The sequence below is a fragment of the Eubalaena glacialis genome, chromosome 2 (genome assembly GCF_028564815.1).
Source record: "Eubalaena glacialis isolate mEubGla1 chromosome 2, mEubGla1.1.hap2.+ XY, whole genome shotgun sequence".
In the NCBI taxonomy this organism is placed as follows: Eukaryota; Metazoa; Chordata; class Mammalia; order Artiodactyla; family Balaenidae; genus Eubalaena; species Eubalaena glacialis.
The window spans coordinates 21416757-21428971 of record NC_083717.1 but is presented as its reverse complement, the minus strand read 5'-3'; the positions used below and the strand labels follow the sequence as shown (position 1 = coordinate 21428971).

General features: G+C 43.3%; 1 protein-coding gene across 4 annotated transcripts in view; it reads left to right on the top strand.

Moving 5' to 3' along the window:
* The window catches only part of CELF2 (CUGBP Elav-like family member 2), a 518375-nt gene that overhangs the window by 251374 nt on the left and 254786 nt on the right, over positions 1 to 12215 (top strand). The window lies entirely within an intron of this gene.

Here is a 12215-nt window from a genome sequence, read left to right as displayed (position 1 = left end):
GGAAGGATGTGAGATGCCCTCTCGGATGTCCGCAGCCCTACGTCCCCACAGAGGTGTGATGACCTTGGCCGGATCCCCTGCCACCAGTGGCTCAGGAGCCCAGAGGGCCTACAGAGGCAGCTGGCACTTCAGCGGCGGCCTCAGGACCTGGGGCTCAGCCAGGCTGCTGCAGCTGCGGTTCCCCCGGGATTCCCGACTAACGGGCCTCCTGATAAGGGCAGGGACCCGAATGGGAGGAGTTCATGAGCCACAGAAGATGTATTTCTCTGAGAACAGAATGTTGTCTGTGTCCCGGACTCTTTGTCCCTGCAGTTTTCAGAGAGAAATCCAGTGGAATGGGCTTAAAAACATCCTGCCTGCGTTGATCTCATTGGAACGGTGAAAGAAAACGCAACGTTTTATTTTTTTCTTCTCCATTCTGGTTTATCATAGGATACTGACTATAGTTCCCTGTGCTGTACAGTAGGACCTTGTTGTTACCCATTCTATGTATAATAGCTTACACTTGCTAACCCCAACTCCCAGTCCTTCCCTACCCTGTTCCCCGCATCCCCCCCCCCGCCCTTGACAACCACAAGTCTGTTCTCTATGTGAGTTTGTTTCTGTTTTGTAGATAAATTCATTTATATCCTGTTATAGATTCCACATATAAGTGATATCATATGTTTGTCTTTCTCTGACTTACTTCACTTAGTAGGATAATCTCTAGGTCCATCCATGTTGCTGCAAATGGCATTATTTCATTCTTTTTTATAGCTGAGTAGTATTCCATTGTATATATGGACCACATCTTATCCATTCATCTGTCAGTGGACCACTTAGGTTGCTTCCATGGCTTGGCTATTGTGAATAGTGCTGCAGTGAACAGCAGGGTGCTTATATCTTTGTGAATTAGAGTTTTGTCTGGATATATGCCCAGGAGTGGGATTGCGGGATCATATGGCAACTCTATTTTTAGTTTTTTGAGAAACCTCCATACTGTTCTCTGTAGTGGTTGTACCAATTTACATTCCCACCAGCAGCGTAGGAGGGTTCCCTAAAATGCAACATTTAAAGACCACCACGATCCATTGTTTGGATATCATGTGGGTCTTGGGGTTCAGGCACTTCTGGGACATACACGAGATGGTTGACAGGACAAAGAGGCGGAAACTGGTGAGTAGGAGACTTCTGTGTTATCAGAACCTGGCCTTTCTGGAACCCAGGATGCTGGGTCTAATTTGGTTCTGCTGGACTGGACCGGCTGCTGGGGGCACTCTCACTGCCTCACAGCTGTTTGCAGATGCTTCGTCTACATCATAGTCCGCCGTTGGTTTTGTCTTTCGTATTGGGTTGAGCATGTTGTTCTTTAGAGCGCACGTCCCATCAGTCCTCATCTCTCTGTCCCTGGACCTTTCTGCAGGGTGCTTTCCTCCCAGCATGGCCGGATCAGTCATCTTAAGGCTGTCTGCTTCTTCCCAGCACTCCCGTGCTTGCCCTCAGCTCTCCCGCGGCACTCAGAGCTCTGCAGACTGCTGCCTCTCTCTTATCCATCACCCCTCTGCACCCACTACATACACCACTTGTCAGCCTCCTTGCCCTGCCCTGCCTCCTTCTGTGGAAAGCTCCTAATAGTGAGGGCAGGAGAGCCCAACAGACTGCCCCTGCGCCACACACACACACACACACACACACACACACACACACACACACACACACTCTCTCTCTCTCTCTCTCTCTCTCACACACACACACACACACACACACACACACTCTCTCTCTCTCTCTCTCTCTCTCTCTCTCCCCCCCCCCACCTCCCTCCCTCCCTCCCTCCCTCCCTCCCAGAACCTCACCTACTTCCCAGGACTGTGTCTGCTTTCAGCAGTGAGACCTGGACACGTGAAAGCAGGATAAATATGCTGTGATCCGCTGTCCCCTTCTTTAAAGCACAGGGACCCTCTTAAATGCAAGAGCTGGGGTGTCTGGGAGTAGTAAGGATTCAGAGCTAAAATCTCCATAGGCTTTGGTTTCTGGTTTTTCTTAAGAGAACTGCTCTTCAAGACGTTAGCCTTTTAGAGCCTTCTTAAAAGAAAACTTGTGATGGGTCGCATAGGGGCCGCGCGATGATGGGGATGCTGTCTTCAAAACATCCTTTCTGTTTCATTTCACACAAAATGCCTACGTACATTTTGAACGTTGAAAACAACTGGTACGTATTCAGTTGTCTTTCAATTATCCATTTATATATTATTTATGGAAAATACTTAAATCCAGCAGGGTGCTAGCTTGTATTCTTTTGGGGTTGCCTCTTCAATTCATCTGGCTGAGATAAAACGTAATAATAACCTTAGCAGTACACGTTTATGAAAGTCAGTTGGGACTTCCCTGGTGGCGCAGTAGTTAAGAATCCGCCTGCCAATGCAGGGTACACGGTTCGAGCCCTGGTCCGGGAAGATCCCACATGCCCCGGAGCAGCTAAGCCCATGTGTCACAACTACTGAGCCTGCGCTCTAGAGCCCGTGGGCCACAACTACTGAGCCCGCATGCCACAACTACTGAGCCCGCGTGCCACAACTACTGAGCCCGCGTGCCACAACTACTGAGCCCGTGTGCCACAACTACTGAAGCCTGTGCATCTAGAGCCCGTGCTCCGCAGCAAGAGAAGCCACCGCAATGAGAAGCCCGCGCACCGCAACAAAGAGTAGCCCCCGCTCGCCGCAACTAGAGAAAGCCCCACACAACAATGAAGACCTGATGCAGCCAAAAATAAAATTAGTTAATTAATTAATTTTAACAAAAAAAGAATATACGTGCCTCTGGACCCAGCAGTTCTATTTCTTGGAATTTATCTGAAGAAAATAAATACACTTAAAAAAAAAAAAATCAGATGATGCCTTCCCAATCAGATATTGCATTTGAATTATTTATTTAGTGTATATTAAGTACCTACCAAGTGACAGGCACCACACTGTGGGCTAGGGGTTCAGGATAGATATGATGACTGCTTTGCTGGAGCTTACACTTGAGAGGGAGGCAGATATTAATCAAATAATTACACAAATATATAATTCCAAGCTAGTTTAAGGTGGACAGACAAGGGATCCAGCTGAATTGTGGGTGGAGCTGGTCCAGGTTCACTTGGATGAAATGTTTAAGCTTCAGGTAAAAGATCTTCATGTTGTCTACTATACAGGATTACCCTACAGTTTCATGACCTTAACTGCTTCCTAGACTTTGAAGATTTCTGTTCTCATGTGTGTTGCATCTGTGTATTTGTTGCTGCTGTTAATACTTTTTGCTTTGCCAGATTGGGTCTGTAGACCATTTAGGGGAAGTCGGAGAAGACATAGCAGTAGAGATCATTACCTTTTTTCAAAGACATTGCAAAACTAGTTCAGATAATCTAGTTTTTAGTTACTGTGATCCCACCTTTCTTGATCCAGACACCTAAGAGAGACTTTTCTTTATACTGTTAGCAAACTCTACATTGTTTGACCTGAGAAATCACCAGATTGCCAAGTACTGAGGCACCTTCCTCAGGAGATGATCGTTGTTGCAGGGGTCTTGGGTTCTGCCCCGTGGCTTTATTGAGTGGGACTTTTACCCTGTCCAGGACCAAGCAGTGCCATAATAAAAAATGAAAAACTAACAGCAGATAGACAGAGTATAATTCACTTACCATAATTGACTGGTCTTGTTGATGGTTGGTGTTTCTGTGGATCCTTATAAGTGTCTCTGGCAGTTACCTTGTAGGGTCCTTTAAAAAGAAAGCTCTTTCACAACCAGTATCTTGTTTGATCCAAGCAACAACTCCATGAATTAGATAGTCCTGTTAATATAGTGAGATTTACAGGGAGAACTTGTAGCCCGGGAAGATGCAGTAAGTGGATCCAGGTGGTCCAGCTAGGAAAGTCACAGAGCTGAAGTCTTCTAATGTCAAAATCTAGTATTTTCTGCATGGGGCCACATAGCCGCTCCGTACTAACTCTTTAGAGCTTGTTACTGTCCTTAGAGTGAAATCCCACATGATCTTATTTCACTTCCCTCCTGACTGGAGCCTGAGTTATTTTTTTTTTTAATATTTTCTTCTTTGGGACTTCCCTGGCGGTCCAGTGGTTAAGACTCTGTGCTTCCACTGCAGGGGGAGCGTGGGTTTGGTCCCTGGTCAAGGAACTAAGATCCTGCATGCCGCATGGTGTGGCCAAAAAAAATGTATTCTTCTTCAATATAATCTTGTAGTACTGGGTTCATTGCTTCAGAGATTTTTATTTTGTGGAAAACCAAGGTCACATAGCACAGTAAGTTGTATTCTCACAGGTTGGAGGAGTCCTTCAGAAGAGTCCGCTTCATCTGTGCCTTTAAATTATCAGCTACAAACCCTGTAATTATGTGACACATTCTCTGGAAATTTGTATTATTATTATTATTACTACAGTTACTTTCCCAACAAAATGTCACACAAGAGCATTCTTTTGTTCCTTGGATCAACTGTCAATTAGTTTTTCCTCATGAGATCATCTCTTCGGTTAATAGATGGATTCTCTGGTCTTGTTCATATCCTTTCCCTACAATCACTGCTGGTCCTTTCTTTCACCTGAGACACATCCAAGGAAATAAAATACATTTAAACACATTCAAAATCCATTTCGACTACGTGTGGTGGCTGGATTAGGAGGAAGTATCTCATGGTGTTATCTTTCTCTTGTCCCTCTCTATTTGTAGGCTAACATAATTGTTTTTCTTTGGCATCAACAAATTTCCATCATTTTTGTTCCAAGAAACACATGTTTAGAAAAGACTGAACCAGTTTCTTTGCACATCCGGACTCTGCTGTCTCTGTCAGCTCATCTTGAATTTACTTTTGGCAATTTTGTTTATAGTTTTTGATAGTGATAGTATTATAAATAATGGAACTATTGGATAATTTGGAAAATAAAGACAAGCAAATACCCATTTTGATATAGCCTAAACATAGCCGCTATGAATTTTGATGGATAATGCCAATTTTGATGCTGATATCTTTAGAAAGTAGCAAATTCTTGGACTTGACTCCTCCAGTTGTGAGGTGTGATGAGATAATGTACGTACAACTGTTAATGCAGAGTCTGGTACACAGACCTTGTACGAAAGATGCTTCTTAGGGTGATTCTTGCAAAGCTGGTGCATGTTTATACAGCTGTGGTCCCAGGGTCCACAACCATGCCTTTCCTTCCATTATGCCTTTCTTCACCAAAGCGTTGATCTTTCATCTTTCTTTTTCTTATTTTACCATCCCATAGTTAATGAGATATCGTTAGGAAGAGGTTGATATTTAGGGCCGTGGTTCTTAGACGGGGAGGGACACGCATAAGGTTGCTAAGATTTTATTTTGACAAGGAAGAGCATTAAAAAAAAATCATTGGCTTTCATCATAATTTTTAAAAGAAGTAGACAATCTCAGTGGGTATTAATAGGACTGGCTTTTAAAGTAATTTCAATTTATGAAAAATCTGTACAGTGTCCTGATTGCTCTCATTTCACCATGGACTTGAGGGAACTCTGTGAGCTAACACTGCCTGGGTGAACCATGAAAGTCAAATGGAGGTCAGGATAAGAGAGTAAAGATGCTGTTAAGGGAAGATTGTAAACTCCCTTTTCTCGTGTAATCTATGAGATCTAAATCCATGGTCTAGCTGTAGTAGATAGTAAAATTGATTGAATTGTTGCTATTACCATAATGGTCATAACCTGTATTCCATGTGTTCATATTATCATTTATGCAAATTTCCAGTTGCCCAGGATAACTGAAAAAAGTATTGATGGGAAAGGTGTTAAGTCTTGTTTCATCTGTACTTTTCTCCCTGGATACTTTATTAGCACAGAGTGAATACAGCTGAAAGATACACACACATTCACACAAAAGAAGTAGGTAGACTCTACATGTGTAGAATGCCTTTAAAAGTCCAAGTTGGTCCGTTATTATCCTGTACTTAGTACTACAATTTCATCATAATCAGAGCACTTTATAAATAGGACAAATTCCTGTTTCTACCGAGTTTCTGAATTGGAATAACTGAAAGAAAGAACAGTAAAGGGAGTGACTTGGCTAACAAAACATAATCATTTTATACGGCATAGTTTTAACAGAGATATAGATACGGCCAGCTCACTCCAGTGCATTTCTCCTTTCAAAATGCTCCTTGTCCTCCGTGAGCCCTGAGTAGGTGAGCGGGATAGATGTACTGGTCTTAGAAGGTTGTTAAGATTTGGTCTAACCCTGACACTCTGTGGAATGGGTTCTGGAGAGGAAAAACAAAGCGTTTTTGATAAACGTGACCTAGTTTTGATCCCAGTTGCTTCCCCAAACTCTTGATAGCACTAGAAAGCATGGCAGACTCCACAAATCCAGGCAGATGCCAGCTGCCCTCTTGAAAGCTCTGGCCTGTGAATTTTTGCTTTCGTTCCTTTTCCCCATCTGGTGTATCGCCTGTCCAGCCACTTCTAAAGGTTCTTTTTCAGTCCCAACTGCTGTATTATTTAAATCCCATCTACCGCACTCACTACAAGCAAGGCTGAAATCTGCTTCTGTATTTGAAAATGAAGCTTTAAAAGCAGCCAGGGGAGTCACACGGAAGAGTAGTGATTTTGTGACAATGGCCTAAATCCAAGAAATGCATTTAGAAGGAGTTTTTGTTGTTTTAGGCAGAATTGGTTTTGTTTGTCCAATGAAAATGGAGAATGCTGAACTCCTGTATAGATTAAAAAAAAAATCTCTGTAGGAAACTGGAGATTTTTGTTACAGGTAGAAATAAATATATGTGCACCATGGTACTTTGTATTCCACAATTCTATAAAACTATTTAAAACATATTTTATAATCACAGGAACAAATTATTCTGCATATAGAGTATGTCCTTTCACACTCCATATTATTTTATGTTTATTCTATAAATGGGGCTTTGTTGTTCCTATAGGATATGAATGGTTAGAATTAATGGTTAGATCTTCTTCCTTTTCTAAAATGCAGAGCTGGGGATGGGTGGCTAGTAGCATGCTCTGTAGTTTGTAATCCATCAGGTTATAATGCTTTATTACACTTGTTCAAACTTCTCAATACTGTGACAGTCTCTGTACAAGATGAAGAGAAGTGTAAGGTGAGATTAAAGCATAAATTCCATAAAATGAACTCATGATGCAAAATGAGAGAGAGAAGGGGAGAGAGGGGATGCAGTAGGATCTTTGAGGAACCTTCATGCAGGGAGGGAAGATATTTGAATTGTACAGGAAGGGAGTCAAGGGTTATACATGGTATGAGTAAGAATGAAATGTTTGCCAGGTGTGCTGATTGATTTCTTGATAGAAGCATCACAAAATGTCTTAAGAGGAACCGGGGTTAGAGGATTCAGTTTCATTAACATCGTAGACCACTAATCTCCGAAGAGGTGTTGAAGACTCTAAGAGCCAGTGCTAGAAGAAAATCATGCAAGCAGGGCATTCCAATCAAAGAAGGAAGATGAGGAGTCTGAAAGGCCACAGACATTAAAAATGACTGTAGACCGAAACAAACAAACAAGAAACCCAGAAGTCCTAAGACTAGGGGAATTTTACATACATGGAAGGATGGGGGCCCTTCAGAGTAAAATCAGGCTCCTAACCACACCCTTCTGGAGGGGGCCTCCCCTGGGAGGAGGAGAGGGGGTCCTCACCAGCTGGGCGAGGTATCAGTCTCCTGCTGTCAGCTGAATCCCAAAGGTGGGCCCCGGGGAGGCCATACTGGGACGGTTAGCACGCAGCCGCACCAGCGGACTCTGGTGCCAGCTGTGTAACAGGGAAACGGGCTGCCCTGATGAAACACTGATCTCCAGAGGCAGCAGATCCAGCCCTGGAAAGAACAAGAGGTCCCAGAACTGACTTTCAGGGAGATGCCAGCAGGGCTGGTGAGGCTGGGCTCTGAGAAGCGGCGGGAGCGAGCTTCCCACCCAGGAAGGGGATGCAGGGTGAGCTCTCCCCACTGCCCCAGTTCTGGTGCTCTGGGAGTGGAATTCTGCGCCAGGGGGAGCGGCAGTTTCTGTGAATGCCTTAAAATACAGCCAGGTAACTACCTGGAGGAAATTTTCACTTTGCTGCATGTTAATCTAGAGAGAACAGGAGAAAAAGGAAAAACAAGTTAATGGCATGATAAACAACTACTCACCATGGCACTCCTAGAAGGAATTCCCTGGGCAGGGCCTTGTGGGGGAGGATTTCATTTAAATGTGTTAATCATTAAAGGCCAGTGCTTGGCCTTTATGGATACAAACGCTAGTTTTGTGCTCAAAGCCGTTGAAATATTATTCCTTTTTTTTTTCCCCCTAATGAAGTTCTTGAAGCTTGCTTACAAGTGTGAGGCCCTAACTAGGGATGATGATTGTCTGGGTGTTACTTGGGGACACAGGAGCCTGTATTCTTTTTTTTTTTTTTTTTTTAATATTGGAGTACAGTTGATTAACAATGTTGTGTTAGTTTCAGGTGTACAGCAAAGTGATTCAGTTACACATATACATGTATCTATTCTTTTTCAAAATCTTCTCCCATTTAGGTTATTACAGAATATTGAGCAGAGCTCCCTGTGCTATACAGTAGGTCCTTGTTGGTTATCCATTTTAAATATAGCAGTGTGTACATGTCAATCCCAAATTCCCAATCTATCCCTCCCCCCGACCCTTTCCCCCTGGTAACCATAAGTTCATTCTCTAAGTCTGTGAGTCTGTTTTTGTTTTGTAAATAAGTTTATTTGTATCATTTTTTAGATTCCGCATATAAGCTATATCATATGATATTTGTCTTTCCCTGACTTACTTCACTTAGTATGATAATCTCTGAAGTCCATCCATGTTGCTGCAAATGGCATTATTTCATTCTTTTTTATGGCTGAGTAGTATTCCATTGTATATATGTACCACATCTTCTTTATCCATTCATCTGTCAGTGGACATTTAGGTTGCTTCCATGTCTTGGCTATTGTACAGCGCTGCAGTGAACATTGGGGTGCATGTATCCTTTTGAACCATGTTTTTCTCCAGATATATGCCCAGGAGTGGGATTGCTGGGTCATATGGTAGCTCTGTTTTTAGTTTTTTAAGGAACCTCCATACTGTTCCAGGAACCTGTATTCTTGCCTATTTCTCCAAGGCCCAGCCTCATTCCTCTAACCCCTGTTATCACAAAGATGCATTTTAAAATATGGCATCCAATGAGATCCTGTCATTTGCTAGCAGTCCATCACAAGAAACAATTACATTTAGCAAGACTAATTCTGCTTTTGACTGTTAGCAAGATGCAAGTTAAATTAAATGGAATTTTTCTTTCCTTCTCTCTTTTTTGGGTGTTGGTCTTAGATTGCCTGGGAATCAAAAGGAGACTGCACAAAAGGAAAATCCTTTATTCTCAACCAAATGGGAATATATTATTTGAAGGAAAAAAAAATATCTAGATCTAATGTTAAACCCCTCTCAACCGGGAACCCCCGGAGAATTCAGCATGCCCTGGTTAGATTTTAGTATTTCAGCACGGTGCAAAAGAGCATAAATAAAACACAAGACCAGGTTAGCCTGAGCTCAGCCGTGCAGTAGCATTTTAAGTACTGTCTGCAAATTGTCCTACAGGTGGAATCTACCCAGATCTCCTGTGTGTTTGTTTGATGGAAAGTTTTAAAGGCCTCACTGCAGTGAGTTACATCATGTTTGCTTCCCATTTTACTCCTGTTGATTTTAAGAGCTCTGTTTTAATGCGCTCTGTTAAAAGATAAAGCATTATTTTTCAACCATCCACGTAAGCCAGTGGGTGAGGCATTGCTTCCTGTATTTCACATGTGAGAAAATAAAGCTACGGGCAGGTGAAATGATGCCTTCAGGGCCCGACACCAAGGAATAGAACGGCACCTAGAATACAGGCACACCTCAGAGATATTGCAGGTTCAGTTCCAGACCCCCGCAATAAAGCAAGTCACGTGAATTTTTTGGTTTCCCAGTGCATATAAAAGTCTGATAAGCGTGCAATAGGTCTAAAAAAGCAATGTACATACCTTAATTTAAAAATACTTTCTCGCTAAAAAAAATGCTGACCATCTTCTGAGCCTTCAGCGAGTCAATCTTTTTGCAATGGTGACATCAAAAATCACTGATCACAGATCACCAGAACAGATAGAATAATAATGAAAAAGTTTGAAATATTGCAAGAATTAGCAAAATGTGACACAGAGACATGACGTGAGCAAATGCTGTTGGAAAAATGGCAGCAAAAGACTTGCTCGATGCAGGGTTGCCATAAACCTTCAATGTGTTAGAAACCAAAACACAGTATCTGCGAAACACAGTAAGGTCAGGTCCGCCTGTCCAGGTGTTCTAACCCTCATCCACTGCTTTTTCCTTTCTATTAACAAGGCTTTGCCACACTATAATGCTGTTTTAATGAATCAGCTAAAATAATACGTATTCTGATCCTTAATCCGTGATGATTTGATTTGAATCTAATGTCTATTTCAGAATGGCCATCCTGTGCTTGAATTTCTTAGTCTTTCCAGTGGGCTTAATAATGTGGCCTGCCTCCTAAGGATGGGGCGGGGTTGGAGCCATTTTACTAAAGTGAAAGCAAATTGTTAAGAGCCCACACTAAGCTGGTACTCGGGAAAGTGGGGCCTTTCCCCACCACGAGGGGAAGTGTTTTGCTTCTGTGGCTGAGCCTGTTGGAGGGAGAGCTGGGGTGAGAGGGTGAGAACCTCCCAGGTGACTGCTTTCATTTCCCTGCATCAAGGATTTGCAACCTTGAAAAAAAGGCAAGAAGCCCAAAGAAAAGATCTGAGCCACGGCAGTAAGCACATGGCCTTATAGGTAAGCTATCGGGACAGAGGAAGGAAAGCTCAGTGAATTCCATTGGCCCAGGGAAGCATAGCCCCAGGCACCACAAGGGCCTCCGAGTGGTACTTGCACTTAAGGAAGCTGAACTCCTCAAGGCCTCCCCAGCCCATTTTATTGAATATGTGACGTCCCTCCAACGTGCGACCTTTCTGTCTCCTGACAGCTTGCCTAAAGCAGGGCAGAGAACTTTGCGTTATCTGCAAATAAACCATTTGCGTTTATCTGATCAAGTGCAAGTTTCAGCCTTCAGAGGCTCGGTACAGGTACTCAAAACCAGTGGACATGGCCGTGGATCTTTTTCTCAGACTCTCTTCCTTTAACAGCTTATCTGAAATGCTCACCTTTGAAATGGGACGTTTGTGCTCAAAATGGAAGAGGAAGAGAAGGAGAGATCTAGACCATTTCAGGAGAGGGCTGTTGACTGCCTGTGAAGGGGCGAGCGCAGGAATTGGAAGACTCAGTTTCACTTTGTCTTAAGTCTCTGAACAGCCCCCGGCATCGTGGTGGTTTTCCTTTCTTCTCATACTTTCGGTAAGATGGAATCCACCTGGTAATTGAATTCCGCCCCCGAGTCCAGAGGGAACCTCCCTCACAAGGCCTCCAGGATAGACCGACCCACTGGACCCAGGGACCCGTGGACAAGTGATGCCTTCGTGATCGAAAGGGCGTTTTGCACCCCGGCCCCAATGCCAGATGTGGTCATTACAATCGGCTCATTTCAGGAAAAGCATAATTTGGATGTATTTTATACGGTAGGGTTTCTTCACGTCCTAATGTTCTCTGGTTTCATAGCCTCGGATCTGCTGCTTTGAACTCTCTCCTTTGCCTGGAGTTGGAGTGTCCTTCTTGGATGTACCTGGACATAGAATAATTAGGGACGTGCTCCATGTAAGGGGCGGCGGGGTGGGGGGGGGCTGCCTTTTCCATGTTTATTCCCGTTTGATATCTGTGAAGTGATTGGAAATCGTTCAGTGAGAAATGCTGATTTGAGATGGCCCAGCAGCCACCATAACACTTGTTTGTGGCTTATCTATAAAATCTAGGCACAGAAACGTGTAAACCTCAATATTTAAACTGTAGGATTTTATTTATCAATTTTTATTTCTGAGTTTTCATTTGAAAGCATCACTGTGTGCCAGGCACTGTGCTGAACATTTCTATTTGAAAGTCACTTGGGATCACACTTTAAGTTAAAGCCTCATAGATCTAAGGTTTACCTTTTTTCTTTTTCCTTTGGCTGCGTTGGGTCTTTGCTGTACACGGGCTTTCTCTAGTTGTGGCGAGCGGGGGCTACTCTTCATTGCAGTGTGCGGGCTTCTCATTGCAGTGGCTTCTTGTTGTGGAGCATGGGCTCTAGGTGCG